Here is a 17,413-nt window from a genome sequence, read left to right as displayed (position 1 = left end):
TTTGGCTACTCATTCCTTGGTGCGGAATTTCATCCAGGGGGTGCGACATCTGGCTCCGCCAGTGCGCGCGCCGTTACCACCCTGGGATCTTAATTTAGTATTGTCGGTTCTTCAGAAACCTCCCTTTGAAGATATTAGGGAGATTCCTCTACCTACGTTGTCCCAGAAGGTGGCCTTCTTGGTGGCTATCACTTCTGTACGCAGGGTGTCAGAACTGGCCGCATTATCTTGTCATTCCCCATATCTGGTGGTTCATAGAGATAAGGTGGTTCTTCGTCCGAATCCATCCTTCCTACCAAAAGTGGTTTCAGAATTTCATCTGAATGAAGAAATTGTATTACCTTCCCTGTGTCCTAAGCCCAGTCATCCTCGGGAGTTTGCTTTGCACTCCTTGGATGTGGTCCGGGCGATCAGGGTATACTTGAAAACGACAGACTCGTTTCGCAAGACGGATTCACTTTTTGTGGTCCCGGATGGACCCAAAAAGGGGTTGCCTGCATCTGCCACGACTATTTCCAAATGGATCAGACAGACGGTGGTACAGGCTTATTCTATTAAGGGTCGGGAGCCCCCGTTCCCTGTTAAGGCGCACTCCACTCGGGCACTTAGTGCGTCATGGGCCTTTCACCATCAGGCGTCAGTGGTCCAGGTGTGCAAGGCGGCTACCTGGTCGTCGGTGCATACCTTTACAAAACATTATAAAGTTGATGTAATGGCATCGTCTGATGCCTCGTTTGGCCGCAAGGTTTTGCAGGCCGGCATTTGAGGAGACCAGTGGTCTACCTCGAGGGTTTTTTTCCGTTGGAATTTTTATTTGAGTCTCATTCTTTGTTTATAATGAGCCTTTAAAACTTCTAGTTTGGCACCGGTTGGGCCTTCTAGATTGGATTTTGATTTCTGTCAATCCTACCCCTCATTTGTGGCACTGCTTCTGGATGTCCCAGTTCTTGTGAATCAAGAAGACTACGTCTGTCAATGAGCGACAGAGAAAATCGGATTTTTGTAAGATCTTACCGTAAAATCCTTTTCTCTTAGCTCATTGACAGACGTAGTACCCGCCCCTCTATCATTGAGTTGGGTTGGGTTAAATTCTCTGTTGCTGCTTTGTGACAGAACTGATGCCTTGTAGCAGAGAGAGGGAGGATATACCCTCTGGGACTGCCCCTAGGGTGGAGCCAGAACGTTTTTTTCTTTTCTGCCTAGTCCTACTCCTGCGGAGACAACATAACCCAGTTCTTGTGAATCAAGAAGACTACGTCTGTCAATGAGCTAAGAGAAAAGGATTTTACGGTAAGATCTTACAAAAATCCAATTTCTGCTGCTTCTCCTGAGTACAGGGATACCACATGTGTACGGGACCCCGAAAACCAATTCCCCATCTTCAAGTTTTCTTATGCCATAAATTGCTTATTTTACCTCTGCACTACCTGTTCGTTTCAGAGGCCCTGAAATTTCAAGATCGCACAAAACCCCCCCCCCCCCCAAATGATACTCCAAGCTATTAGCTGAGAGGCATGAGTCCATGGAATAGTTTATATTTTGCCACAAGTTTCGGGAAAATTATTATTTTTTTTTTTTGTTTTTTTACACAAAGTTGTCAGTAAATTATATAATGCTCACACATGCCATGGGTATATGTGAAATGACACCCCAAAATACATTCTGCTGCTTCTCCTGAGTACAGGGATACCCCATGTGTGAGACTTTTTGGCAGTCTAGCCGCGTACAGGACCCCGAAAACCAATCCGCACCTTCTGGCTTTCTAAGGGCGTAAATTGTTGATCTCACTCCTTACTACCTATCACACTTTTGAAGGCCATGAAATGCCAATATGGCACAAAACCCCCCCCAAATGACCCCATTTTGCATAGTAGACACTCCAATCTATGTGCTGAGAGGCATGGTGAGTATTTTGTATTTTGCAGCTCTTTTTTTGGAAAATTAAGAAATAACAGGAAAATGCATTTTTTTCCCCTCTTTTTTTCAAATTCCAAAACTTTGTGACAAAAAGTGAGATCTGCAAAACAGTCAACAAGCCTCTCTGCAAATAGCTTAGGGTGTCTACTTTCCGAAAAGGGGTAATTTGGGGGGGGGGGGGGGGTTTGTGCTGTCTTGGCATTTCATTGCCTCCGAAACTGTGATAGCTGGTCAGGAGTTAAATCAACAATTTACGCCCTTGGAAAGCCTGAAAGTGGGGATTGGTTTTCGGGGTCCTGTACTCGGCCAGACTGCACAAAAGTTTCACACATGGGGTATCATTGTACTCAGGAGAAGCAGCAGAATGTATTTTGGGGTGTCATTTCACATATACTAATGGCATGCGTGAGCAATATATCATTTAGTGACAACTTTGTGTAAAAAAAAATATATATATATATATTTCCTGGAACTTGTGGCAAAATATAAAATATTCCATGGACTCCCAATGCCTCTCAGCAAATAGCTTGCGGTGTCTACTTTCCAAAATGGGGTAATTTGGGGGGGTTTTGTGGTATCTTGACATTTCAGGGCCTCCTAAACCGTTATAGGTAGAGAGAAAATGCAATGAAAAATGTACGCCCTTTGAAATTCTGATGGTGGAGATCGGTTTTCGGGGTCCCGTACAGAGCTAGGCTCCCAAAAAGTCTCACATATGTGGTAACCCTGTACTCAGGAGAAGCAGCAGAATATATTTTGGGGTGTAATTACACATTTACCCATGGCATTTGTGAGCAATATATCATTTCAATGTCAACTTTGTGTAGTTTTTAGTTATCTTTCAAACACCTGTGACAAAAAAAAAATGAAATATTCAATGAGCTCAACATGCCTCTCAGGACATTCCTTAGAATGTATACTTTCCAAAAAGTGGTAATTTGGGGGGGGTTTGTACTGCCCTGCCATTTTAGCATTTCATGAAATGAGATAGGCAGTCAGAAATTAAAGCTGCGTAAATTCCAGTATTTACACCATAGTTTGTAGACGCTATAACTTTTGCGCAAACCAATAAAAATATGCTCATTGAGATTTTTTTTGTCAAAGACATGTAGCTAAACACATTTTGGCCAAAATATATGATATAAATTGAGTATATTGGATATTTTTAAAAAGACAAAGTTAAAAATTTAATTTTTTAAACATTTTCGCTCTTTTTATTAATATCGCAAAAAATAAAAAGTGCAAAGGTGATCAAATACCACCAAAAGAAAGCTCTGTTTGTGGGAAGAAAAGGACGTAAATTTCGTTTAGGTACAGCATTGCATGACTGCGCAATTGTCCGTTAAATTCACGCAGTGCCAAGTTGAAAAAAGGGGTCTGGTCTTTGAGCAGTAAAATCCTCCGGGGCTTACGTGGTTAATGTCTAAACTTCTGGCAACAAGAGTGAGTACACCCCTAAGTCAAAATTTCAAAATTAGGCCCTTCACAGTTCAAATACAAAATTATGAGAGGGCGGTCCAAGATGGCCGCGTGAGCAGTGAGCTCCCCACTCCACCAGCTCGTCCGTAGCTACGATCCGACACGGCGAAATAGAGCAGCCTAGCCCTGTCTGCCTTACTTTGCACGGCCACATACGCCATTGCACGCTGCTCCCGGGGAGTCGGAGGGTACCGGAGGGCAGATCAGGAACATCTCCGCGGCAAAACAGAGCAGCCTAGTCCCACCTGCCTCTTCGCTGACGGCCACACACGCTGCCGCACGCTGCCTCTGGCTCTGGGATATCGGAGGTGTCTGTCTCTCTCTCGGCCCGGCACCAGCCGCCGCAGGAGCATGTTGCGGCTATATTCCGCTCTGCTGTGCAGAGCGGCTGGATTCTAGAGAGATCCCGGAGCGGAGCTCAGATGGAGCAATAGCCCTACCCCAATCCTACCCTACTCTCCGCAGTCAGCCCCTACCTTACTCCCTCGCCAACGGCCGCATACCGCTTCCGGATACCGGAGGACTGATAGGGACTGACAGGGAGCTCCGCCATCGCCACACACAGGTCCACCTCAGGAAACCCACATTAGCCTGCTGCACAGAGGGGACACTGAGGAGGCGCCCGGTCTAGTAATCTTGATCTACCTTAATTCCCCGCAGTAAGCAGCTTGCCACATACCAACCCGCTGCAGGGCATCTACCTTGGCTACAGACCTATCTTGGCTACATTTTAGACTGCCGCATAAAACGCAGAGTGGCTGGACACTGAGGGGGCACTGAGGGGGGCATCCGGACTAGCAATTTTGACATACTTTAATTTAATTCCTCACGCAAGCAGCTTACCACTACACTACTACTCGCATCAGGAGACCCGCATCGGCCACAGATTTATCCTGGCTACATACTAGCCTGCCGTATAGAGAGGTCACTGAGGGGGCGTTTGGACTAGTAATTCAGACCCACTTTATTGCAGTAAACAGCTTGCCACACACCGGGGGATATTGTCTGGGTTGAGTGCCATGCCTAGACGTAAGATAACCGCGGTGAAACTCCGCAAATTATCGGAGTTCTACCCGCAGGCACAGCAAACAATGGCGGGACTTCGCCAAAAAGGCGGCAGAGATGCACCCAGCTCACAACCTTCTGGCCCTCTAGGGATAACACCAGAGGCAGGACACACAACATCTCATCAGCCGGCAGATAGCTAACCTATGAGAATAGCACGCTCAACAGATTCCTCCCCTGCTTCACCCTCAATGCAGAGTCCTGCAAAATCCAAGCCAAGGAGAGAGGAGGAAGTGCAACAAGAAGACATCCAGCCTTTTCCTAAAGGTACCCAGCAGCATAGCAATCCATCTATGGAGGTGAGCAGTAATGTCACAAAACCACAGGATGCCTGGGCTTTCACACCACAGCCAGACCCATTTATGCATCTCCCAACCACGGGCCAACCAGTATCAGACACGATATTGAAGGAAATGTTATCAATATTCCATACATCTATGCAAAATAACATCTCAGTATCAATTCAGTACTGTCAGAAAGAACTCCACCAGATGGGAGACAGAGTGGACGTAGTGGAGACTAAAATGGGAGAATTTGTGGAATCTCATAATGCTTTAATTGATTCTCACCTCTCACAGCAAGAAGACATACAACGCTTGCAAGCTAAAATAGCTGACTTGGAGGATAGGTCGAGGCGAAATAACCTCAAGATAAGGGGAATCCCTGAATCTATACAAACGTCTCAACTACCAAGTTTTGTGCACGTTCTCTTCTCCAAAGCCACGCCTGACCTCACGGACTCTGATCTCACCATAGATAGGGTACATCGTATCCCGAAACCCTCTTTCTTATCTCAAGAGACCCCTAGGGATGTATTGGTGAGAATCCATTTTTTTCAGGTGAAGGAAAAAATCATGGACACCTTTAGGAAAAAGGATCGTCTTCCTGATCAGGCTGCGTCACTACAGATTTTTCCGGATTATTCCCAGCACACCCTCCAAATGAGGCGCAACCTTAACACAATAACTAAAGCTCTTCGTGACAATAAAATATTGTACAAGTGGAAATACCCGGCTAAGCTATGTGTGATCCATCAAGGTTCAACTTCCCAGATTACTACTAGGCAACAAGGGCTAAGATGCCTTCGCCAATGGAATATCCTCCCAGATAATATCGACCTGCAAGAAGATAGCGACGATCAGAAACCACAGTATCTACAACCTGATTGGCAGGTCGCCAATCGCTCGTCTAGATCTACTCATCGCGACAAATGAGGACCATCAACCCTTTTTTTTTTTTTTTTTTTTTTTGAGCTAGATGGAGTGAGACCCCCTGTTTTCTTTTTTTGAATAGCACCCCACATCGTGCTTTTTTTTTCTCTCATTGAAGATGCAGCTACAGCTGCGCACTTGGTCCGTTTGGGCCTCGTTTTTTTTATATGTAATGTTTGTCTGTACGATAGTTTGTATGCCTACTTGTTGGTCTTTTTTTTCTTCTTTACATGTAATGTCAGTCTGTACGATAGTTTGTATGCCTACATGTTGGTTTTTCTTTTTTTTTTCTCTCTTTTTTTTTTTTCTTCTTTTTTTCTTTTGTTCTTTTTTGCTTTTGCCTTCTCTTGCAGAACAGGTCTACGATGACTATACGAAGCTATGTGCCATGATCGATACGAAGCACCACCACACTCTGGTCTATCCTTCAGATTGGCAAGTAGGATCGGAAGAACGGTATTTCTTTTCTTACCTCTTGTCATATGCGGACCGAACTATCTCATTGGCAACTTGGCATCGCCCAGTGGCTATCAAATTTAATACACATTTAAGGTACTACTCTTCCAAATATATATCTACAACTATCGTTCTAAAACAGATTGCACCATCATGTCCCTACAATTATTATCTTTGAATGTCAGAGGGTTGAACCACCCTGTTAAGAGGTACTCCATGTGGAAGGAAGCATGCTCACATAGGGAAGATATTCTTGCTATTCAAGAGACACATTTTAAACTGGACCACAGCCCGAGATGCTCCCACAAGGACTACCCGCACATTTTCCAGTCCTCAGCAGGTGAAAAAAAAAGAGGAGTCCTATTGGCAATTAGAGATTCAGTATCCTTCACCCCCAATAGGGTGGTATTGGACACAGAAGGCCGTTATATTATACTTAACTGCACTATTGATAATTGTCTATACACCATAGTAAACGTGTATGCTCCCAATACGCACCAATTGAGGTTTTTCCATAAACTGTGGGTTAAAATTAATAAACTTAAATCAGGAAGACTAATTGTTTGCGGAGATTTCAACATGGTGGCAAACCACGGTATGGATGCTTCATCTAAAGGAAGATCTTCGGCTCCTTCTTTGGCCACATTCATCCATGCTGAGGGGCTCCATGATGTATGGCGTTACCAGCACGCAGAGGAGAGGGATTATTCCTACTTTTCTGTGAGCCATAACTCCTATAGTAGAATTGACATGTTTTTGGTTGACTTGCAAACATTACCACATGTCACTCATACATCTATTTCTCCCATAACATGGTCAGACCACGCCGCAATTCACATGTCGTTGTCTCACCGTTCTGTCTCCCCTACTACGTTTCTATGGCGATGTAACAATTCTATTTTATCAGACCCTGAGTCTCTTAAATTTTTGAAAGCTCAGATAGAAGAATTTTTTTCTTTCAATAATACACCGGATATAGACCCTGTTATATTGTGGACTACACATAAGGCCTTTGCGAGAGGAATCCCTTATTCAGCTAGGGGCCAAGCTGAGGAGGAGGTTCAATAGCAAAATGGAAGATCTTATTCGCGATGTCCAAGTTTTGGACACCGCGAATAAAAAGACCCCTTCCCCATCTAACGCTTCTAAATTGGGTTCCCTTCGTGCTGACCTTAGAAGACTTTTGTTGGAACGTCATGAAAACATGCTAGCACATCTCCATATGCAGTATTATTCTGCACACAATAAAGCAGGCAAATTTCTGTCATCTAGGATTAAGACGAAGAGAGTTAAAACCAGGATTGAAAGTATCGTACATCCACATACGGGCAGCAAACACCTACACCCACAAGAGATAGCGGACGCGTTCGCTGATTATTACAGCACTCTATATAGTCTTAAGCTAGACAAAGATACCCCCCAACCGACGGATGCATCCATTCGCGATTTTTTACACAACCTTCATTTTCCGTCTTTGTCAATCGATACATTAACACAACTGAATAGACCATTTACTATTAAAGAAGTGACTGATACACTTGCAACTATGCCCTTAAACAAGTCTCCTGGCCCTGATGGATTCACAAATGAATATCTCAGGTCCATGCAAGATCAACTAGCACCCCATCTGTTGAACCTTTTTTCAAATACGGCTAAGTTCGGTATATTACCCACTGAAATGTTACAAGCTAATATAATTACAATCCCTAAAGTTGGTAAATCTCCCACTGATCCTGCTAGCTATAGGCCGATATCTCTTCTGAATAGTGACATTAAGTTATACGCTAAACTTATAGCTAATAGGATCGCTTTAATTCTGCCCACTTTGATAAAGGAGGACCAGATGGGGTTCGTCAAGGGGAGACAGGCCCCCGACGCTACGAGGCGAGTTATTAACCTGCTCCATCAGGCAGAGCGCACTAAAACGCCTTCTCTGCTCCTATCAATAGACGCAGAGAAGGCGTTTGATCGCGTTCATTGGGGGTATATGAGGGCAGTATTGGAAAGGTTTGGTTTCATTGGACCGATCTTTTCGGCTATCATGAGCTTATATACATCTCCAACCGCTAGAGTACTCTCTGCGGGCACTCTATCTAAAACTTTTCCAATATTAAATGGTACGCGCCAGGGCTGCCCACTTTCCCCTTTGATATTTAATTTATTGATCGAGCCCTTGGCGGAAACTTTAAGACAAAACTCTAGGGTCTCTGGCTTTAAAATTCAGCACCTACAACATACCATCACGCTCTTTGCGGATGACATAATTTTGAGTCTGACCAACCCCACCGTGTCCTTACCTGCTGTTCATGATATTTTGCAGACATTTAGTAACATTTCTTACTATAAGGTTAATTTTGATAAATCAGTCATCCTTAATATGGGTATACAGGGCCACGTACTTAGCCACCTCAAGCAAAATCTACCATATACATGGACCCCCCAAGGTTTGCAATATTTGGGTATAACCTTGACATTCCCGACATCAGGGCTACAGACACTTAATCTGCGATCACTAATAACCTCTATATCTAATGATACTAATAAATTAAAGACGACGGAACTATCATGGGCTGGAAGAATAGCTGCATTTAAAATGACGTGCCTCCCTAAGATATTGTACATCTTTCGCGCTCTCCCGATCCATATTCCTAAACATTATATTAACTCGCTCAACAAACTCTTGCGTACCTTCGTATGGCAGGGGAAACGTGCAAGATGTGCATATCTACATACGATACGACATAAATCAGTTGGTGGATTGGGACTACCAAGTCTTGAGGACTATTACCATGCATCCCGGCTGGCTCCTCTACAGTATTGGTTTACCCATAGAACCCATAAAATATCTCTTCCGTGGCTTCAGATTGAAGCCGCACTAACCAATTCACAGGATTTATATACATTACTTTTGGCAGACATGTGGAAACCTATAACAATTCAGACTCTTCCATTAACAATAAGAGCCTCCTTACAGTCCTGGCGTCATCTAATTGCCCAACTACAGTTACAACCACAGCCAAACAAAATATCGGTCCCCATTCCCCTACTGACAATGCGCATCCTGCTTCCTAACGTCCATATTAACAAATTGGTGGTAGCAGGTATTGACACAGTAACACAATTATATCAAAATAATATTATTAAGTCTTTTGCAGCCCTCCAACGAGAATTCTCACTCATCCCCCAGGCTGTTTTTGTTTATATTAGTATAGTGAGCTTCTTATCTAAACACCCACCCCCTAAACTTGAAATCCCCCAACCACTTTGGAAATATCTCACAGATCCAAATCCTAAGCTTAAAGGGATATCGGTGTTTTACAATCAACTTCAGCAGAAACTCACCTTTTTTAAATCATCCTACATGATGAAATGGGAAAGAGACCTCGGTTTGTCCTTCTCCAATGAGCAATGGAGATGGGCGATACGAACGTCTTATAAAGCTACACAATGCGTAACACATTGGGAACAATTTCAGAAAATAATTACTAGATGGTACCTAACCCCTTACCGCCTGTCTTTAATATACCCTAAATATGACTCATTGTGCTGGCGTAAGTGTGATCAAACTGGCACAATTTTTCATATATTCTGGTCCTGTAAAGGCCTTATTAGTTTTTGGAGGAAAATTTTTGAAATACTTTCTGAAGTCTCGGGTATATTAATCAAACCTGAACCTGCAATAGCGCTACTATTTTTGGGTATTGAAAACATACCATTTGATATCAGAACAGTATTTATACACATATTGATAGCAGCCAAAACTGTAATCGCTAGAAGTTGGAAACAACTTATAGCTCCCTCCCATATAGAGGCAATAGGCTTAGTTAACCAACACTATTCTTTGGAAAAGGCATATGCCTATTCAATTTCTCGAGGTAATAAATTTCACATAGCCTGGCTTCTCTGGCAACAAAGCCCCTATTTCCACGGTGTTTAACGGAAAAATTGAGACTGGCGGACGGCGCGACTTGGAGTGTGGTGGTGCTTCTTTCCTTCTTTTGGTATCTTTATTTTTTATTTTTCTCTTTGGTGCTTTTTCAAGTACCTCCTATGTATCTTGCATATACTTCCTAAGTAGTCTCCTAGGTCTTGAATGTATATAGCATTGGACTTATTTGTCTCCTGTTCTTGCTACATATAATGTCACAAGGTATTGTAATCAACATATCATATCAATAATTTCTTTTTTTTTTTTTCTTCTGTTGTATTTTATGTTAACTCATTATGTTTTTTATATGCTTGTTTCTCTTTTGTGAAAACTCAAATAAAAACCAATTGAAGCAAAATTAGGCCCAATTAGCCATTTTTCCCTCCCCGGTGTCATGTGACTCATTAGTGTTACAAGGTCTCAGGTGTGAATGGGGAGCAGGTGTGTTAAATTTGGTGTTATCGCTCTCACTCTCTCATACTGGTCACTGGAAGTTCAACATGGCAGCTCATGGCAAAGAACTCTGAGGATCTGAAAAAAAGAATGGTTGCTATAAGAAGATTGCCAAGACCCTGAAACTGAGCTGCAGCATGGTGACCAAGACCATACAGTGGTTTATCAAGACAGGTTCCACTCAGAACAGGCCTTGCTATGGTCAACCAAAGGAGTTGATTGTGCACGCTCAGCATCATATCCAGAGGTTGTCTTTGAAAAATAGATGTATGAGTGCTGCCAGCATTGCTGCAGAGGTTGAAAGGCGGGGGTCAGCCTGTCAGTGCTCAGACCACACGCCCCACACTGCATCAATTTGGTCTGCATGGCTGTTGTCCCAGTAGGAAGCCTCATCTAAAGATGATGCACAAGAAAGCATGCAAACAGTTTTCTGAAGACAAGCAGACTAAGGACATGGATTACTGGAACCATGTCCTGTGGTCTAATGAGACCAAGATTAAACTTATTTGGTTCACATGGTGCTAAGGGTGTGTGGCGGCAACCAGGTGAGGAGTACAAAGACAAGTGTGTCTTGCCTACAGTCAAGCATGGTGGTGGTGGTATTGTCATACTCTGGGGCTGCATGAGTACTGCCTCCACTGGGGAGCTGCATTTCATTGAAGGAACCACGAATGCTAACATGTATTGTGACATAATGAAGCAGAGCATGATTCCCCTCCCTTTGGAGACTGGGCCGCAGGGCACTATTCCAACATAACGACTCCAAACACACCTCCAAGACGACCACTGCCCTGCTAAAGAAGCTGAGGGTAAAGGTGATGGACTTGCCAAGCATGTCTCCAGACCTAAACTCTATTGAGTATATGTGGGACATCCTCAAATGGAAGTTGAGGAGTGCAAGGTCTCTAACATCCACCAGCTCCATGATGTCATCATGGAGGAGTGGAAGAGGGCTCTCGTGGCAACCTTTGAAGCTCTTCTGAACTCCATGGTCAAGAGGGTTAAGGCAGTGCTGGAAAATAATGGGGGCCACACAAAATATTGACACTTTGGGCCCAATTTGGACAGGGGTGTACTCACTTTTGTTGCCAGTGGTTTAGACATTAATGGCTGTGTGTTGTGTTATTTTAAGGGGACAGCAAATTTACACTGTTGGGGTCCTTTCACACGGAGCGGACCGTTTTTTGATCCACTCCGGCACTTTTTTTTTTTTTTATGGACACGGGTGATACTTGTGTCATCCGGTCCGTATGTCCGTTTATCATCCAATCCGTTTGCGGATATAAACAGAGATAATGCATGTCAATGGGATTGCGGATGTCAGCGGATGACACCGCTGACATCCGTTTTTGCATCCGTTCTGATAGGAAAGGTAGCAAATCCTGGTCATCCACTGACATCCGCAATCCCATTGACATGCATTATGCCCATTTTTCATCCGCAAAAAAATGGGATGAAAAACAGACATACGGACCGCCCGTGTGAAAGGACCCTTATTCAAGCTGTATACTCACTACTTTACATTGTAGCAAAGTGTCATTTCTTCAGTGTTGTCGCATGGAAAGATATAATAAAATATTTACAAAAATGTGAAAAGTGAGTACTCACTTTTGTGAGATACTGTATATATAGTGCTCAGCATACTGTAAATGAGTACACCCCTTTAAAAAATATGATTATAAACAAACAATTTCCAACATTTTGCAAATATGAGTTTTATAGAATATTTGTTTAGCTCATTACCTGAAATTAAGGTTAATACTAAAACTTGGATTACAAAATCTTCTGTTTTACTCAAATTAGTTGATGCAAAAATGAGTACAACCCACATCAAAAACTACAGCATCTAGTATTTTGTATAACCTCCATGATTTGTAAGGACAGCACCAAGTCTTCTAGGCATGGAATGAACAAGTTGGTGACATATTGCAACATCTATCTTTTTCCATTCTTCAAGAAGGACATCTTTTAGAGCCTGGATGCTGGATGGAGAGTTATGCTCAACTTGTCTCTTCAAAATTTCCCATAGGTGTTCGATTGAGTTCAGATCAGGAGACATACTTTCACCTTGTTCTTCTTCAAATAGTGCAATAGTGGCCTTAGATGTATGTTTTGGATCATTGTCATGTTGTAAAATTGCACAACGACCAAGGTCATGGAGGGATGGTCTTCTCTTTCAACATAGAGCAGTACATCTGTGAATCCATGATACCAGCAATGAAATGCAGCTCCGTGACACCAGCAGCCCCACAGAAGAACACTGCCACCACCATGTCTCACTGTAGACACCGTGCATTTTTCTTTGTTCTCCTCACCATTGCAGCGCCCGTCAAGAAGGGCATTCCCATAGACAGAACGGCTCTTCTAGACAGCTTGCTGTGCATAGACTACGCCCATTGCACAAGTGCGTGCACCTGTTGCTTGTATGGTCATCGAGAGGGCTATTTAAACTGAGCTTGTGCTGTGCTTCAGTGCTGTCTTGTCTACACCGTTTCTGTGTATACCTGCTACCTGTAAAAACCCGCATCTGATTACTGTTATCGACCCAGCTTGCCTTGACTTCTCCTGAACTCTGCCTGCATTGAGCCCAGCTTGTCTTTGACCACGCTTCTGCCTGTACATCTGCACCTGATCCTTCTGCCAGTGTATGACCCGGTTTGCCTGAGACTGTTCCTGCCTACTACCCTGCTGGACTGCCTGCTGCTAGTCTCTGCTTACTTTCCACTGGTGTCCATCCGGCATTCCTGCTCCGCTGCAACCCGCTGACGGACTTGGCCTTCTCCTGTCTCCTGCTCGGTGGTGTCCATCCGGCATTCCTGCTCTGCTGCAACCTACTGACAGACTCAGCCTGCTCCTGTCTCCTGTTCAGTGGTGTCCATACGGCACCCCTGCTCCGCTGCGGTCCACCGACAGTCTTCCCCTGCTTGATCCTGACAGTTTGTCCGGCTAAGCTACTATCAAGACCAATAGGCACTCGTGCCACTCTGCACTCCTCTGCTACCTGTCTGCTCTATCAGGTGCTCCGAGTCAGAAGTGTAAGAGAGGCTTTTCTCATCGTATCAGGCTCTTCTACCAGGTACGTGACAGCGCCATACAGTATTGAAGCCATCAGTTCCAAAAGCATTCATCTTGGTCTAATCACTCCAGCATACACAGTCCCAGTAGTCTTTTTCAGTATGGGTCCTGGCAAATTTTAGGCAGGTTTTTTTGCGCGAATCCGCTTTAGAAGAGTCTTCCTTTGTGGACGACACCCATGCATGCCCTTCCACTGCAGTATAAGCCATATTGTGTCATGGAAACCAATCACCCCAGTTTGGCTTTCTAATTCTTTAGCTAACTGCAGTGAGCTTGCATGCAATTTTCTTCAACCCTTCTCTTTAGAAGACGCTGCTATCAAGGTGTTCACTACCATGCATGGCCTGGACGTTTATGTGAGAGGGTTGCAGTTCCTTTTTTGTTAAATTTTGTATCACTTTTGCTACAGCATTCTGAATATTCTGAGTATTTTGACTGATAAGTAAATATTTGCTAATCTTCTTGTAGCCTTAAAGAGGTTGTAAATGTAAATGTTTTTTTTTTTTTTACAAGCTGAAAGAGAAAGACATAATGAGCTAGTATGCATCGCATACTAGCTCATTATGAAATACTTACCTTAGAATGAGCCCGCGCCGTGCTGTCCGCTCACCTCTATGACGGGCGGCATGTCCAGTCGCCCGTCTTCTGGGATTGCGGCATCCAGCCATCTGATTGGCCGGAGAGCCGACAGTCACGGCACGGGTCTCTGAAGAAACGGCACCAGCGGCCGTTCCTTCACAGCGCATGCATGTAAGGTAAATATCTCCTAAACGGTACATGTTTAGGAGATATTTACACTACCTATAGGTAAGCCTTATCATAGGCTTACCTATAGGTAAAAGTGTCAGAGGAGGGTTTACTTCCTCTTTAACCTGTCTTGTGTGATTAAATAATTTTTTTCTCAAGCCTTGTGACATTTCTCTTTCATGTGGTTCCTTTGCTGAGAGCATGACATTGGAAGGGGTTTTCTTTAGGTAACGCACTAATCAACTGTCTTCTGGACACTTGTTTAATGAATAATTATACTTACCTGTACTTGAATTCTTGTTAATTCGGGTTTTGTTGTCTTTTGCTCCTAAGACTTTAATTGGGGTGTATATATTTTTGCAACATAGTCTTGAATTATTTGTTACGAAAAAAATACCTTTTTGTGTGTACAAATTAACAAATTTTGGTTGCAATCAATGGCCCACGTTTGTGGGAGTGTTTTGTAGTATAGTGTCCCACTGTCAAGGTCTTACCTTGCCTTCCTGTTGGCAGCCATTTTCGACATGTGCAGACTGCTGTCTCTTATAAACTCCGTTTGCATCATCACTTGTCTGCTGCCTGGGCATCGCTCAGGGATGTTGCACACCTGACTATATATATCACCTGATGGCTTTCAGACTTTGCGTTTGTCCTCCAAGGTGCATCACTGCTAGCAGTCCTCTGGTCTCTGTGGTTTCTCCGTGCATGACTTGGCTTGGCTGACAACCTTCCTGGCTCTGGATTCCGCATCAGACGAGCTTTGGCAGACTACCCGCTTCTGGACTCTATCTCGGCATAGATGACTACCTGCTTCCGAACTTGTTTCCTCAGGCTGTTCTTGATTTTGCTAATTTCTCTTGCTGTGTGATTATTATTGTTGCATTAAATAAATCGCTTTATTTTACTTTATCTTCGTGTTGGTCTGGTTTCCTGGCACCCTGACACCCACAGAAAATGTTGATTTTGAAAGTAAAGTAAAGGCTTTCTGACAAATCTGTTGTGCTGTACAAAATTAAGCTGAGCACTGTGTAAGTATATATACATACACACTACTCAAAAAAATTAAAGGAACACTTTTTAATCAGAGTACAGAATCAAGTCAATTAACCACTTGTTGTTTTCAAGTTAAAATCAGTATTTTTTAGCAAAGACTCAAGAGAATAAAATGGCGGTCGTTGCAATTGTTTTTTGTCACGCGGTATTTGCACAGCGGTCTTTCAAACGCAATTTCACTGCATTTAAAAAAAAAAACTAAACCGTAAAGTTAGCCCAATTTCTTTCTATAATGTGAAAGATAATGTTACACGCCGAGTAAATGGATACCCAACATGTCATGTTTCAAAATTGTGCATGCTCGTGGAATGGGGACAAATATTGGTACTTAAAAAATCTCCATAGGCGATGCTTTAAAAAATTTCTACAGTTTACCAGTTTAGAGGTACAAAGGAATTCTAGGGCTAGAATTATTGTTTGCAGCGATACCTTACCTGCAGTTTAAACAGACTTGCATATGCATTTGCCTCTGCGTGCGAGGGATGGGGCGCTTTAAATTTATTTATTTTTCTTATTTATTTTACCTTTCATTTTTTATTTTTACACTGTCCCTTTAAAAAAAAAAAAAATGTGATTATTTTTTTTTCCTATTACAAGGAATGTAAACATCCCTTGTAATAGAAAATAGGAGGACAGGTCCTCCTTTAATTTGAGATCTGAGGTCAAAAAGACCAAACATATGTTTGTTAAATAAAAATAACCCTTTTTTTCATGTATAACACATAGGGGAAGACAGCAGCTTTCCCCTATTTAAAATGGTGCTGTGTCCTTCGGCATCCTGCCGCTCCAAGAAGATGTTGTATGACAAAACTAGTAGGGCGGGGCTTAGGACGCCGAAGGAGGATACCGCAAGACTAGACAGACGCTCGCGTCTTGTATCTCTGCAGCCGGAGCGGTGCGTAATCAATCTGTGCAGCATCCTAGTGTCAGGTAGACACTATTTCTCTATCGCTCATTGACAGACGTAGTCCTCGGTGATACAGCACCTTCGGGTTATGTTGCCTCCACAGGAGTAGGACTAGACAGGAAATAAAATGCTCTGGCCACACCCTAGGGGCAGTCCCCGAGGGTATATCCTCTCTCTCTCTGCCTCAGCAAATCAGTTTTTTTCTGTCTAGTCAGGAGTAAGGACCTAGATACCTTGCTGGGATCTTCGGTCCTGGCAGGATTTTTTTCTTAGAAAATATTTTTTAGACAGCTTTTTTTCTCCAGTGTTCCTGTGAGATCTTCAAGCAAGAAAGCTGAACTGGGCGACGGGCGGGATGTTGAGATCCAGTGGTCACCCCAGTTCAGCCTACGAGCGCGTGCAGGCCATAGCTCCGCGCTGGGTCGGCCGCGACATAGTCCCACTGGAGGGACTGACCCTGCGAGTTAAACGTCTCGCTGAAACGCCAAGGACCATGAGTCACGGCGTCCGTATTGGTCGACAGCCCTCCAACTTCGGTGGAGAGGGGTACTGTCAGGAGTTGGCGCCCGCCTGGTTCCGGTATGGTGAGTAGAATGTTCCCCTTTTCCCACTGACGGGTCTTGTGGTGAACGCGGGCCCCTCTCTGTAATGGTAAGGATGGGTTCCCCTCTATCCTATAACATGTCACAGATCCTCCTAATTGAGTGTGATTTTTGTGTACAAAGAGCCAGCAGGCTTGGTTTGGGAGCTGACAATCTAATTACAAATGTTATGTTTAAATGATTGTAATATGTGGCAGCACTGGAATTTTACTGTGTTACTAGAAGTATCCTACCTGTCAGAAGTCACAGGACAGGTATGCGGCTTGCCAGGTCATTCCTCCAGCTGAAGCAGGTCTCCCGACGGCCATGCGGTTCCGCCAGGGTTCGGTACCGCCGGTCAAGCTGATCTCCATGAGAGAAAGATTTTGCGATGCCTAGTTACTATGCAGGACGCCGCTATGCTGTACAGACCGCCGTAGATCGCACGAGGCCGCCATTTTGGCGTAGCCTCGTGTCTGCAGCATGGGGGCGGCCATGTTTGAGGTGACTCCAACACCTCGTGGAGCTAGGGGAGGCGCTG

At 43.8% G+C, this 17,413-nt stretch overlaps 1 protein-coding gene across 3 annotated transcripts in view; it reads left to right on the top strand.

The window, feature by feature from the left end:
• The window catches only part of RRN3 (RRN3 homolog, RNA polymerase I transcription factor), a 1,162,251-nt gene that overhangs the window by 831,817 nt on the left and 313,021 nt on the right, over positions 1-17,413 (top strand). The window lies entirely within an intron of this gene.

This window comes from Pelophylax lessonae, assembly GCF_965119305.1.
Source record: "Pelophylax lessonae genome assembly, chromosome: 6".
Lineage (NCBI taxonomy): Eukaryota > Metazoa > Chordata > Amphibia > Anura > Ranidae > Pelophylax > Pelophylax lessonae.
The sequence above is the reverse complement of the archived record's forward strand: the minus strand, read 5'-3'. Positions and strand labels throughout refer to the sequence as shown.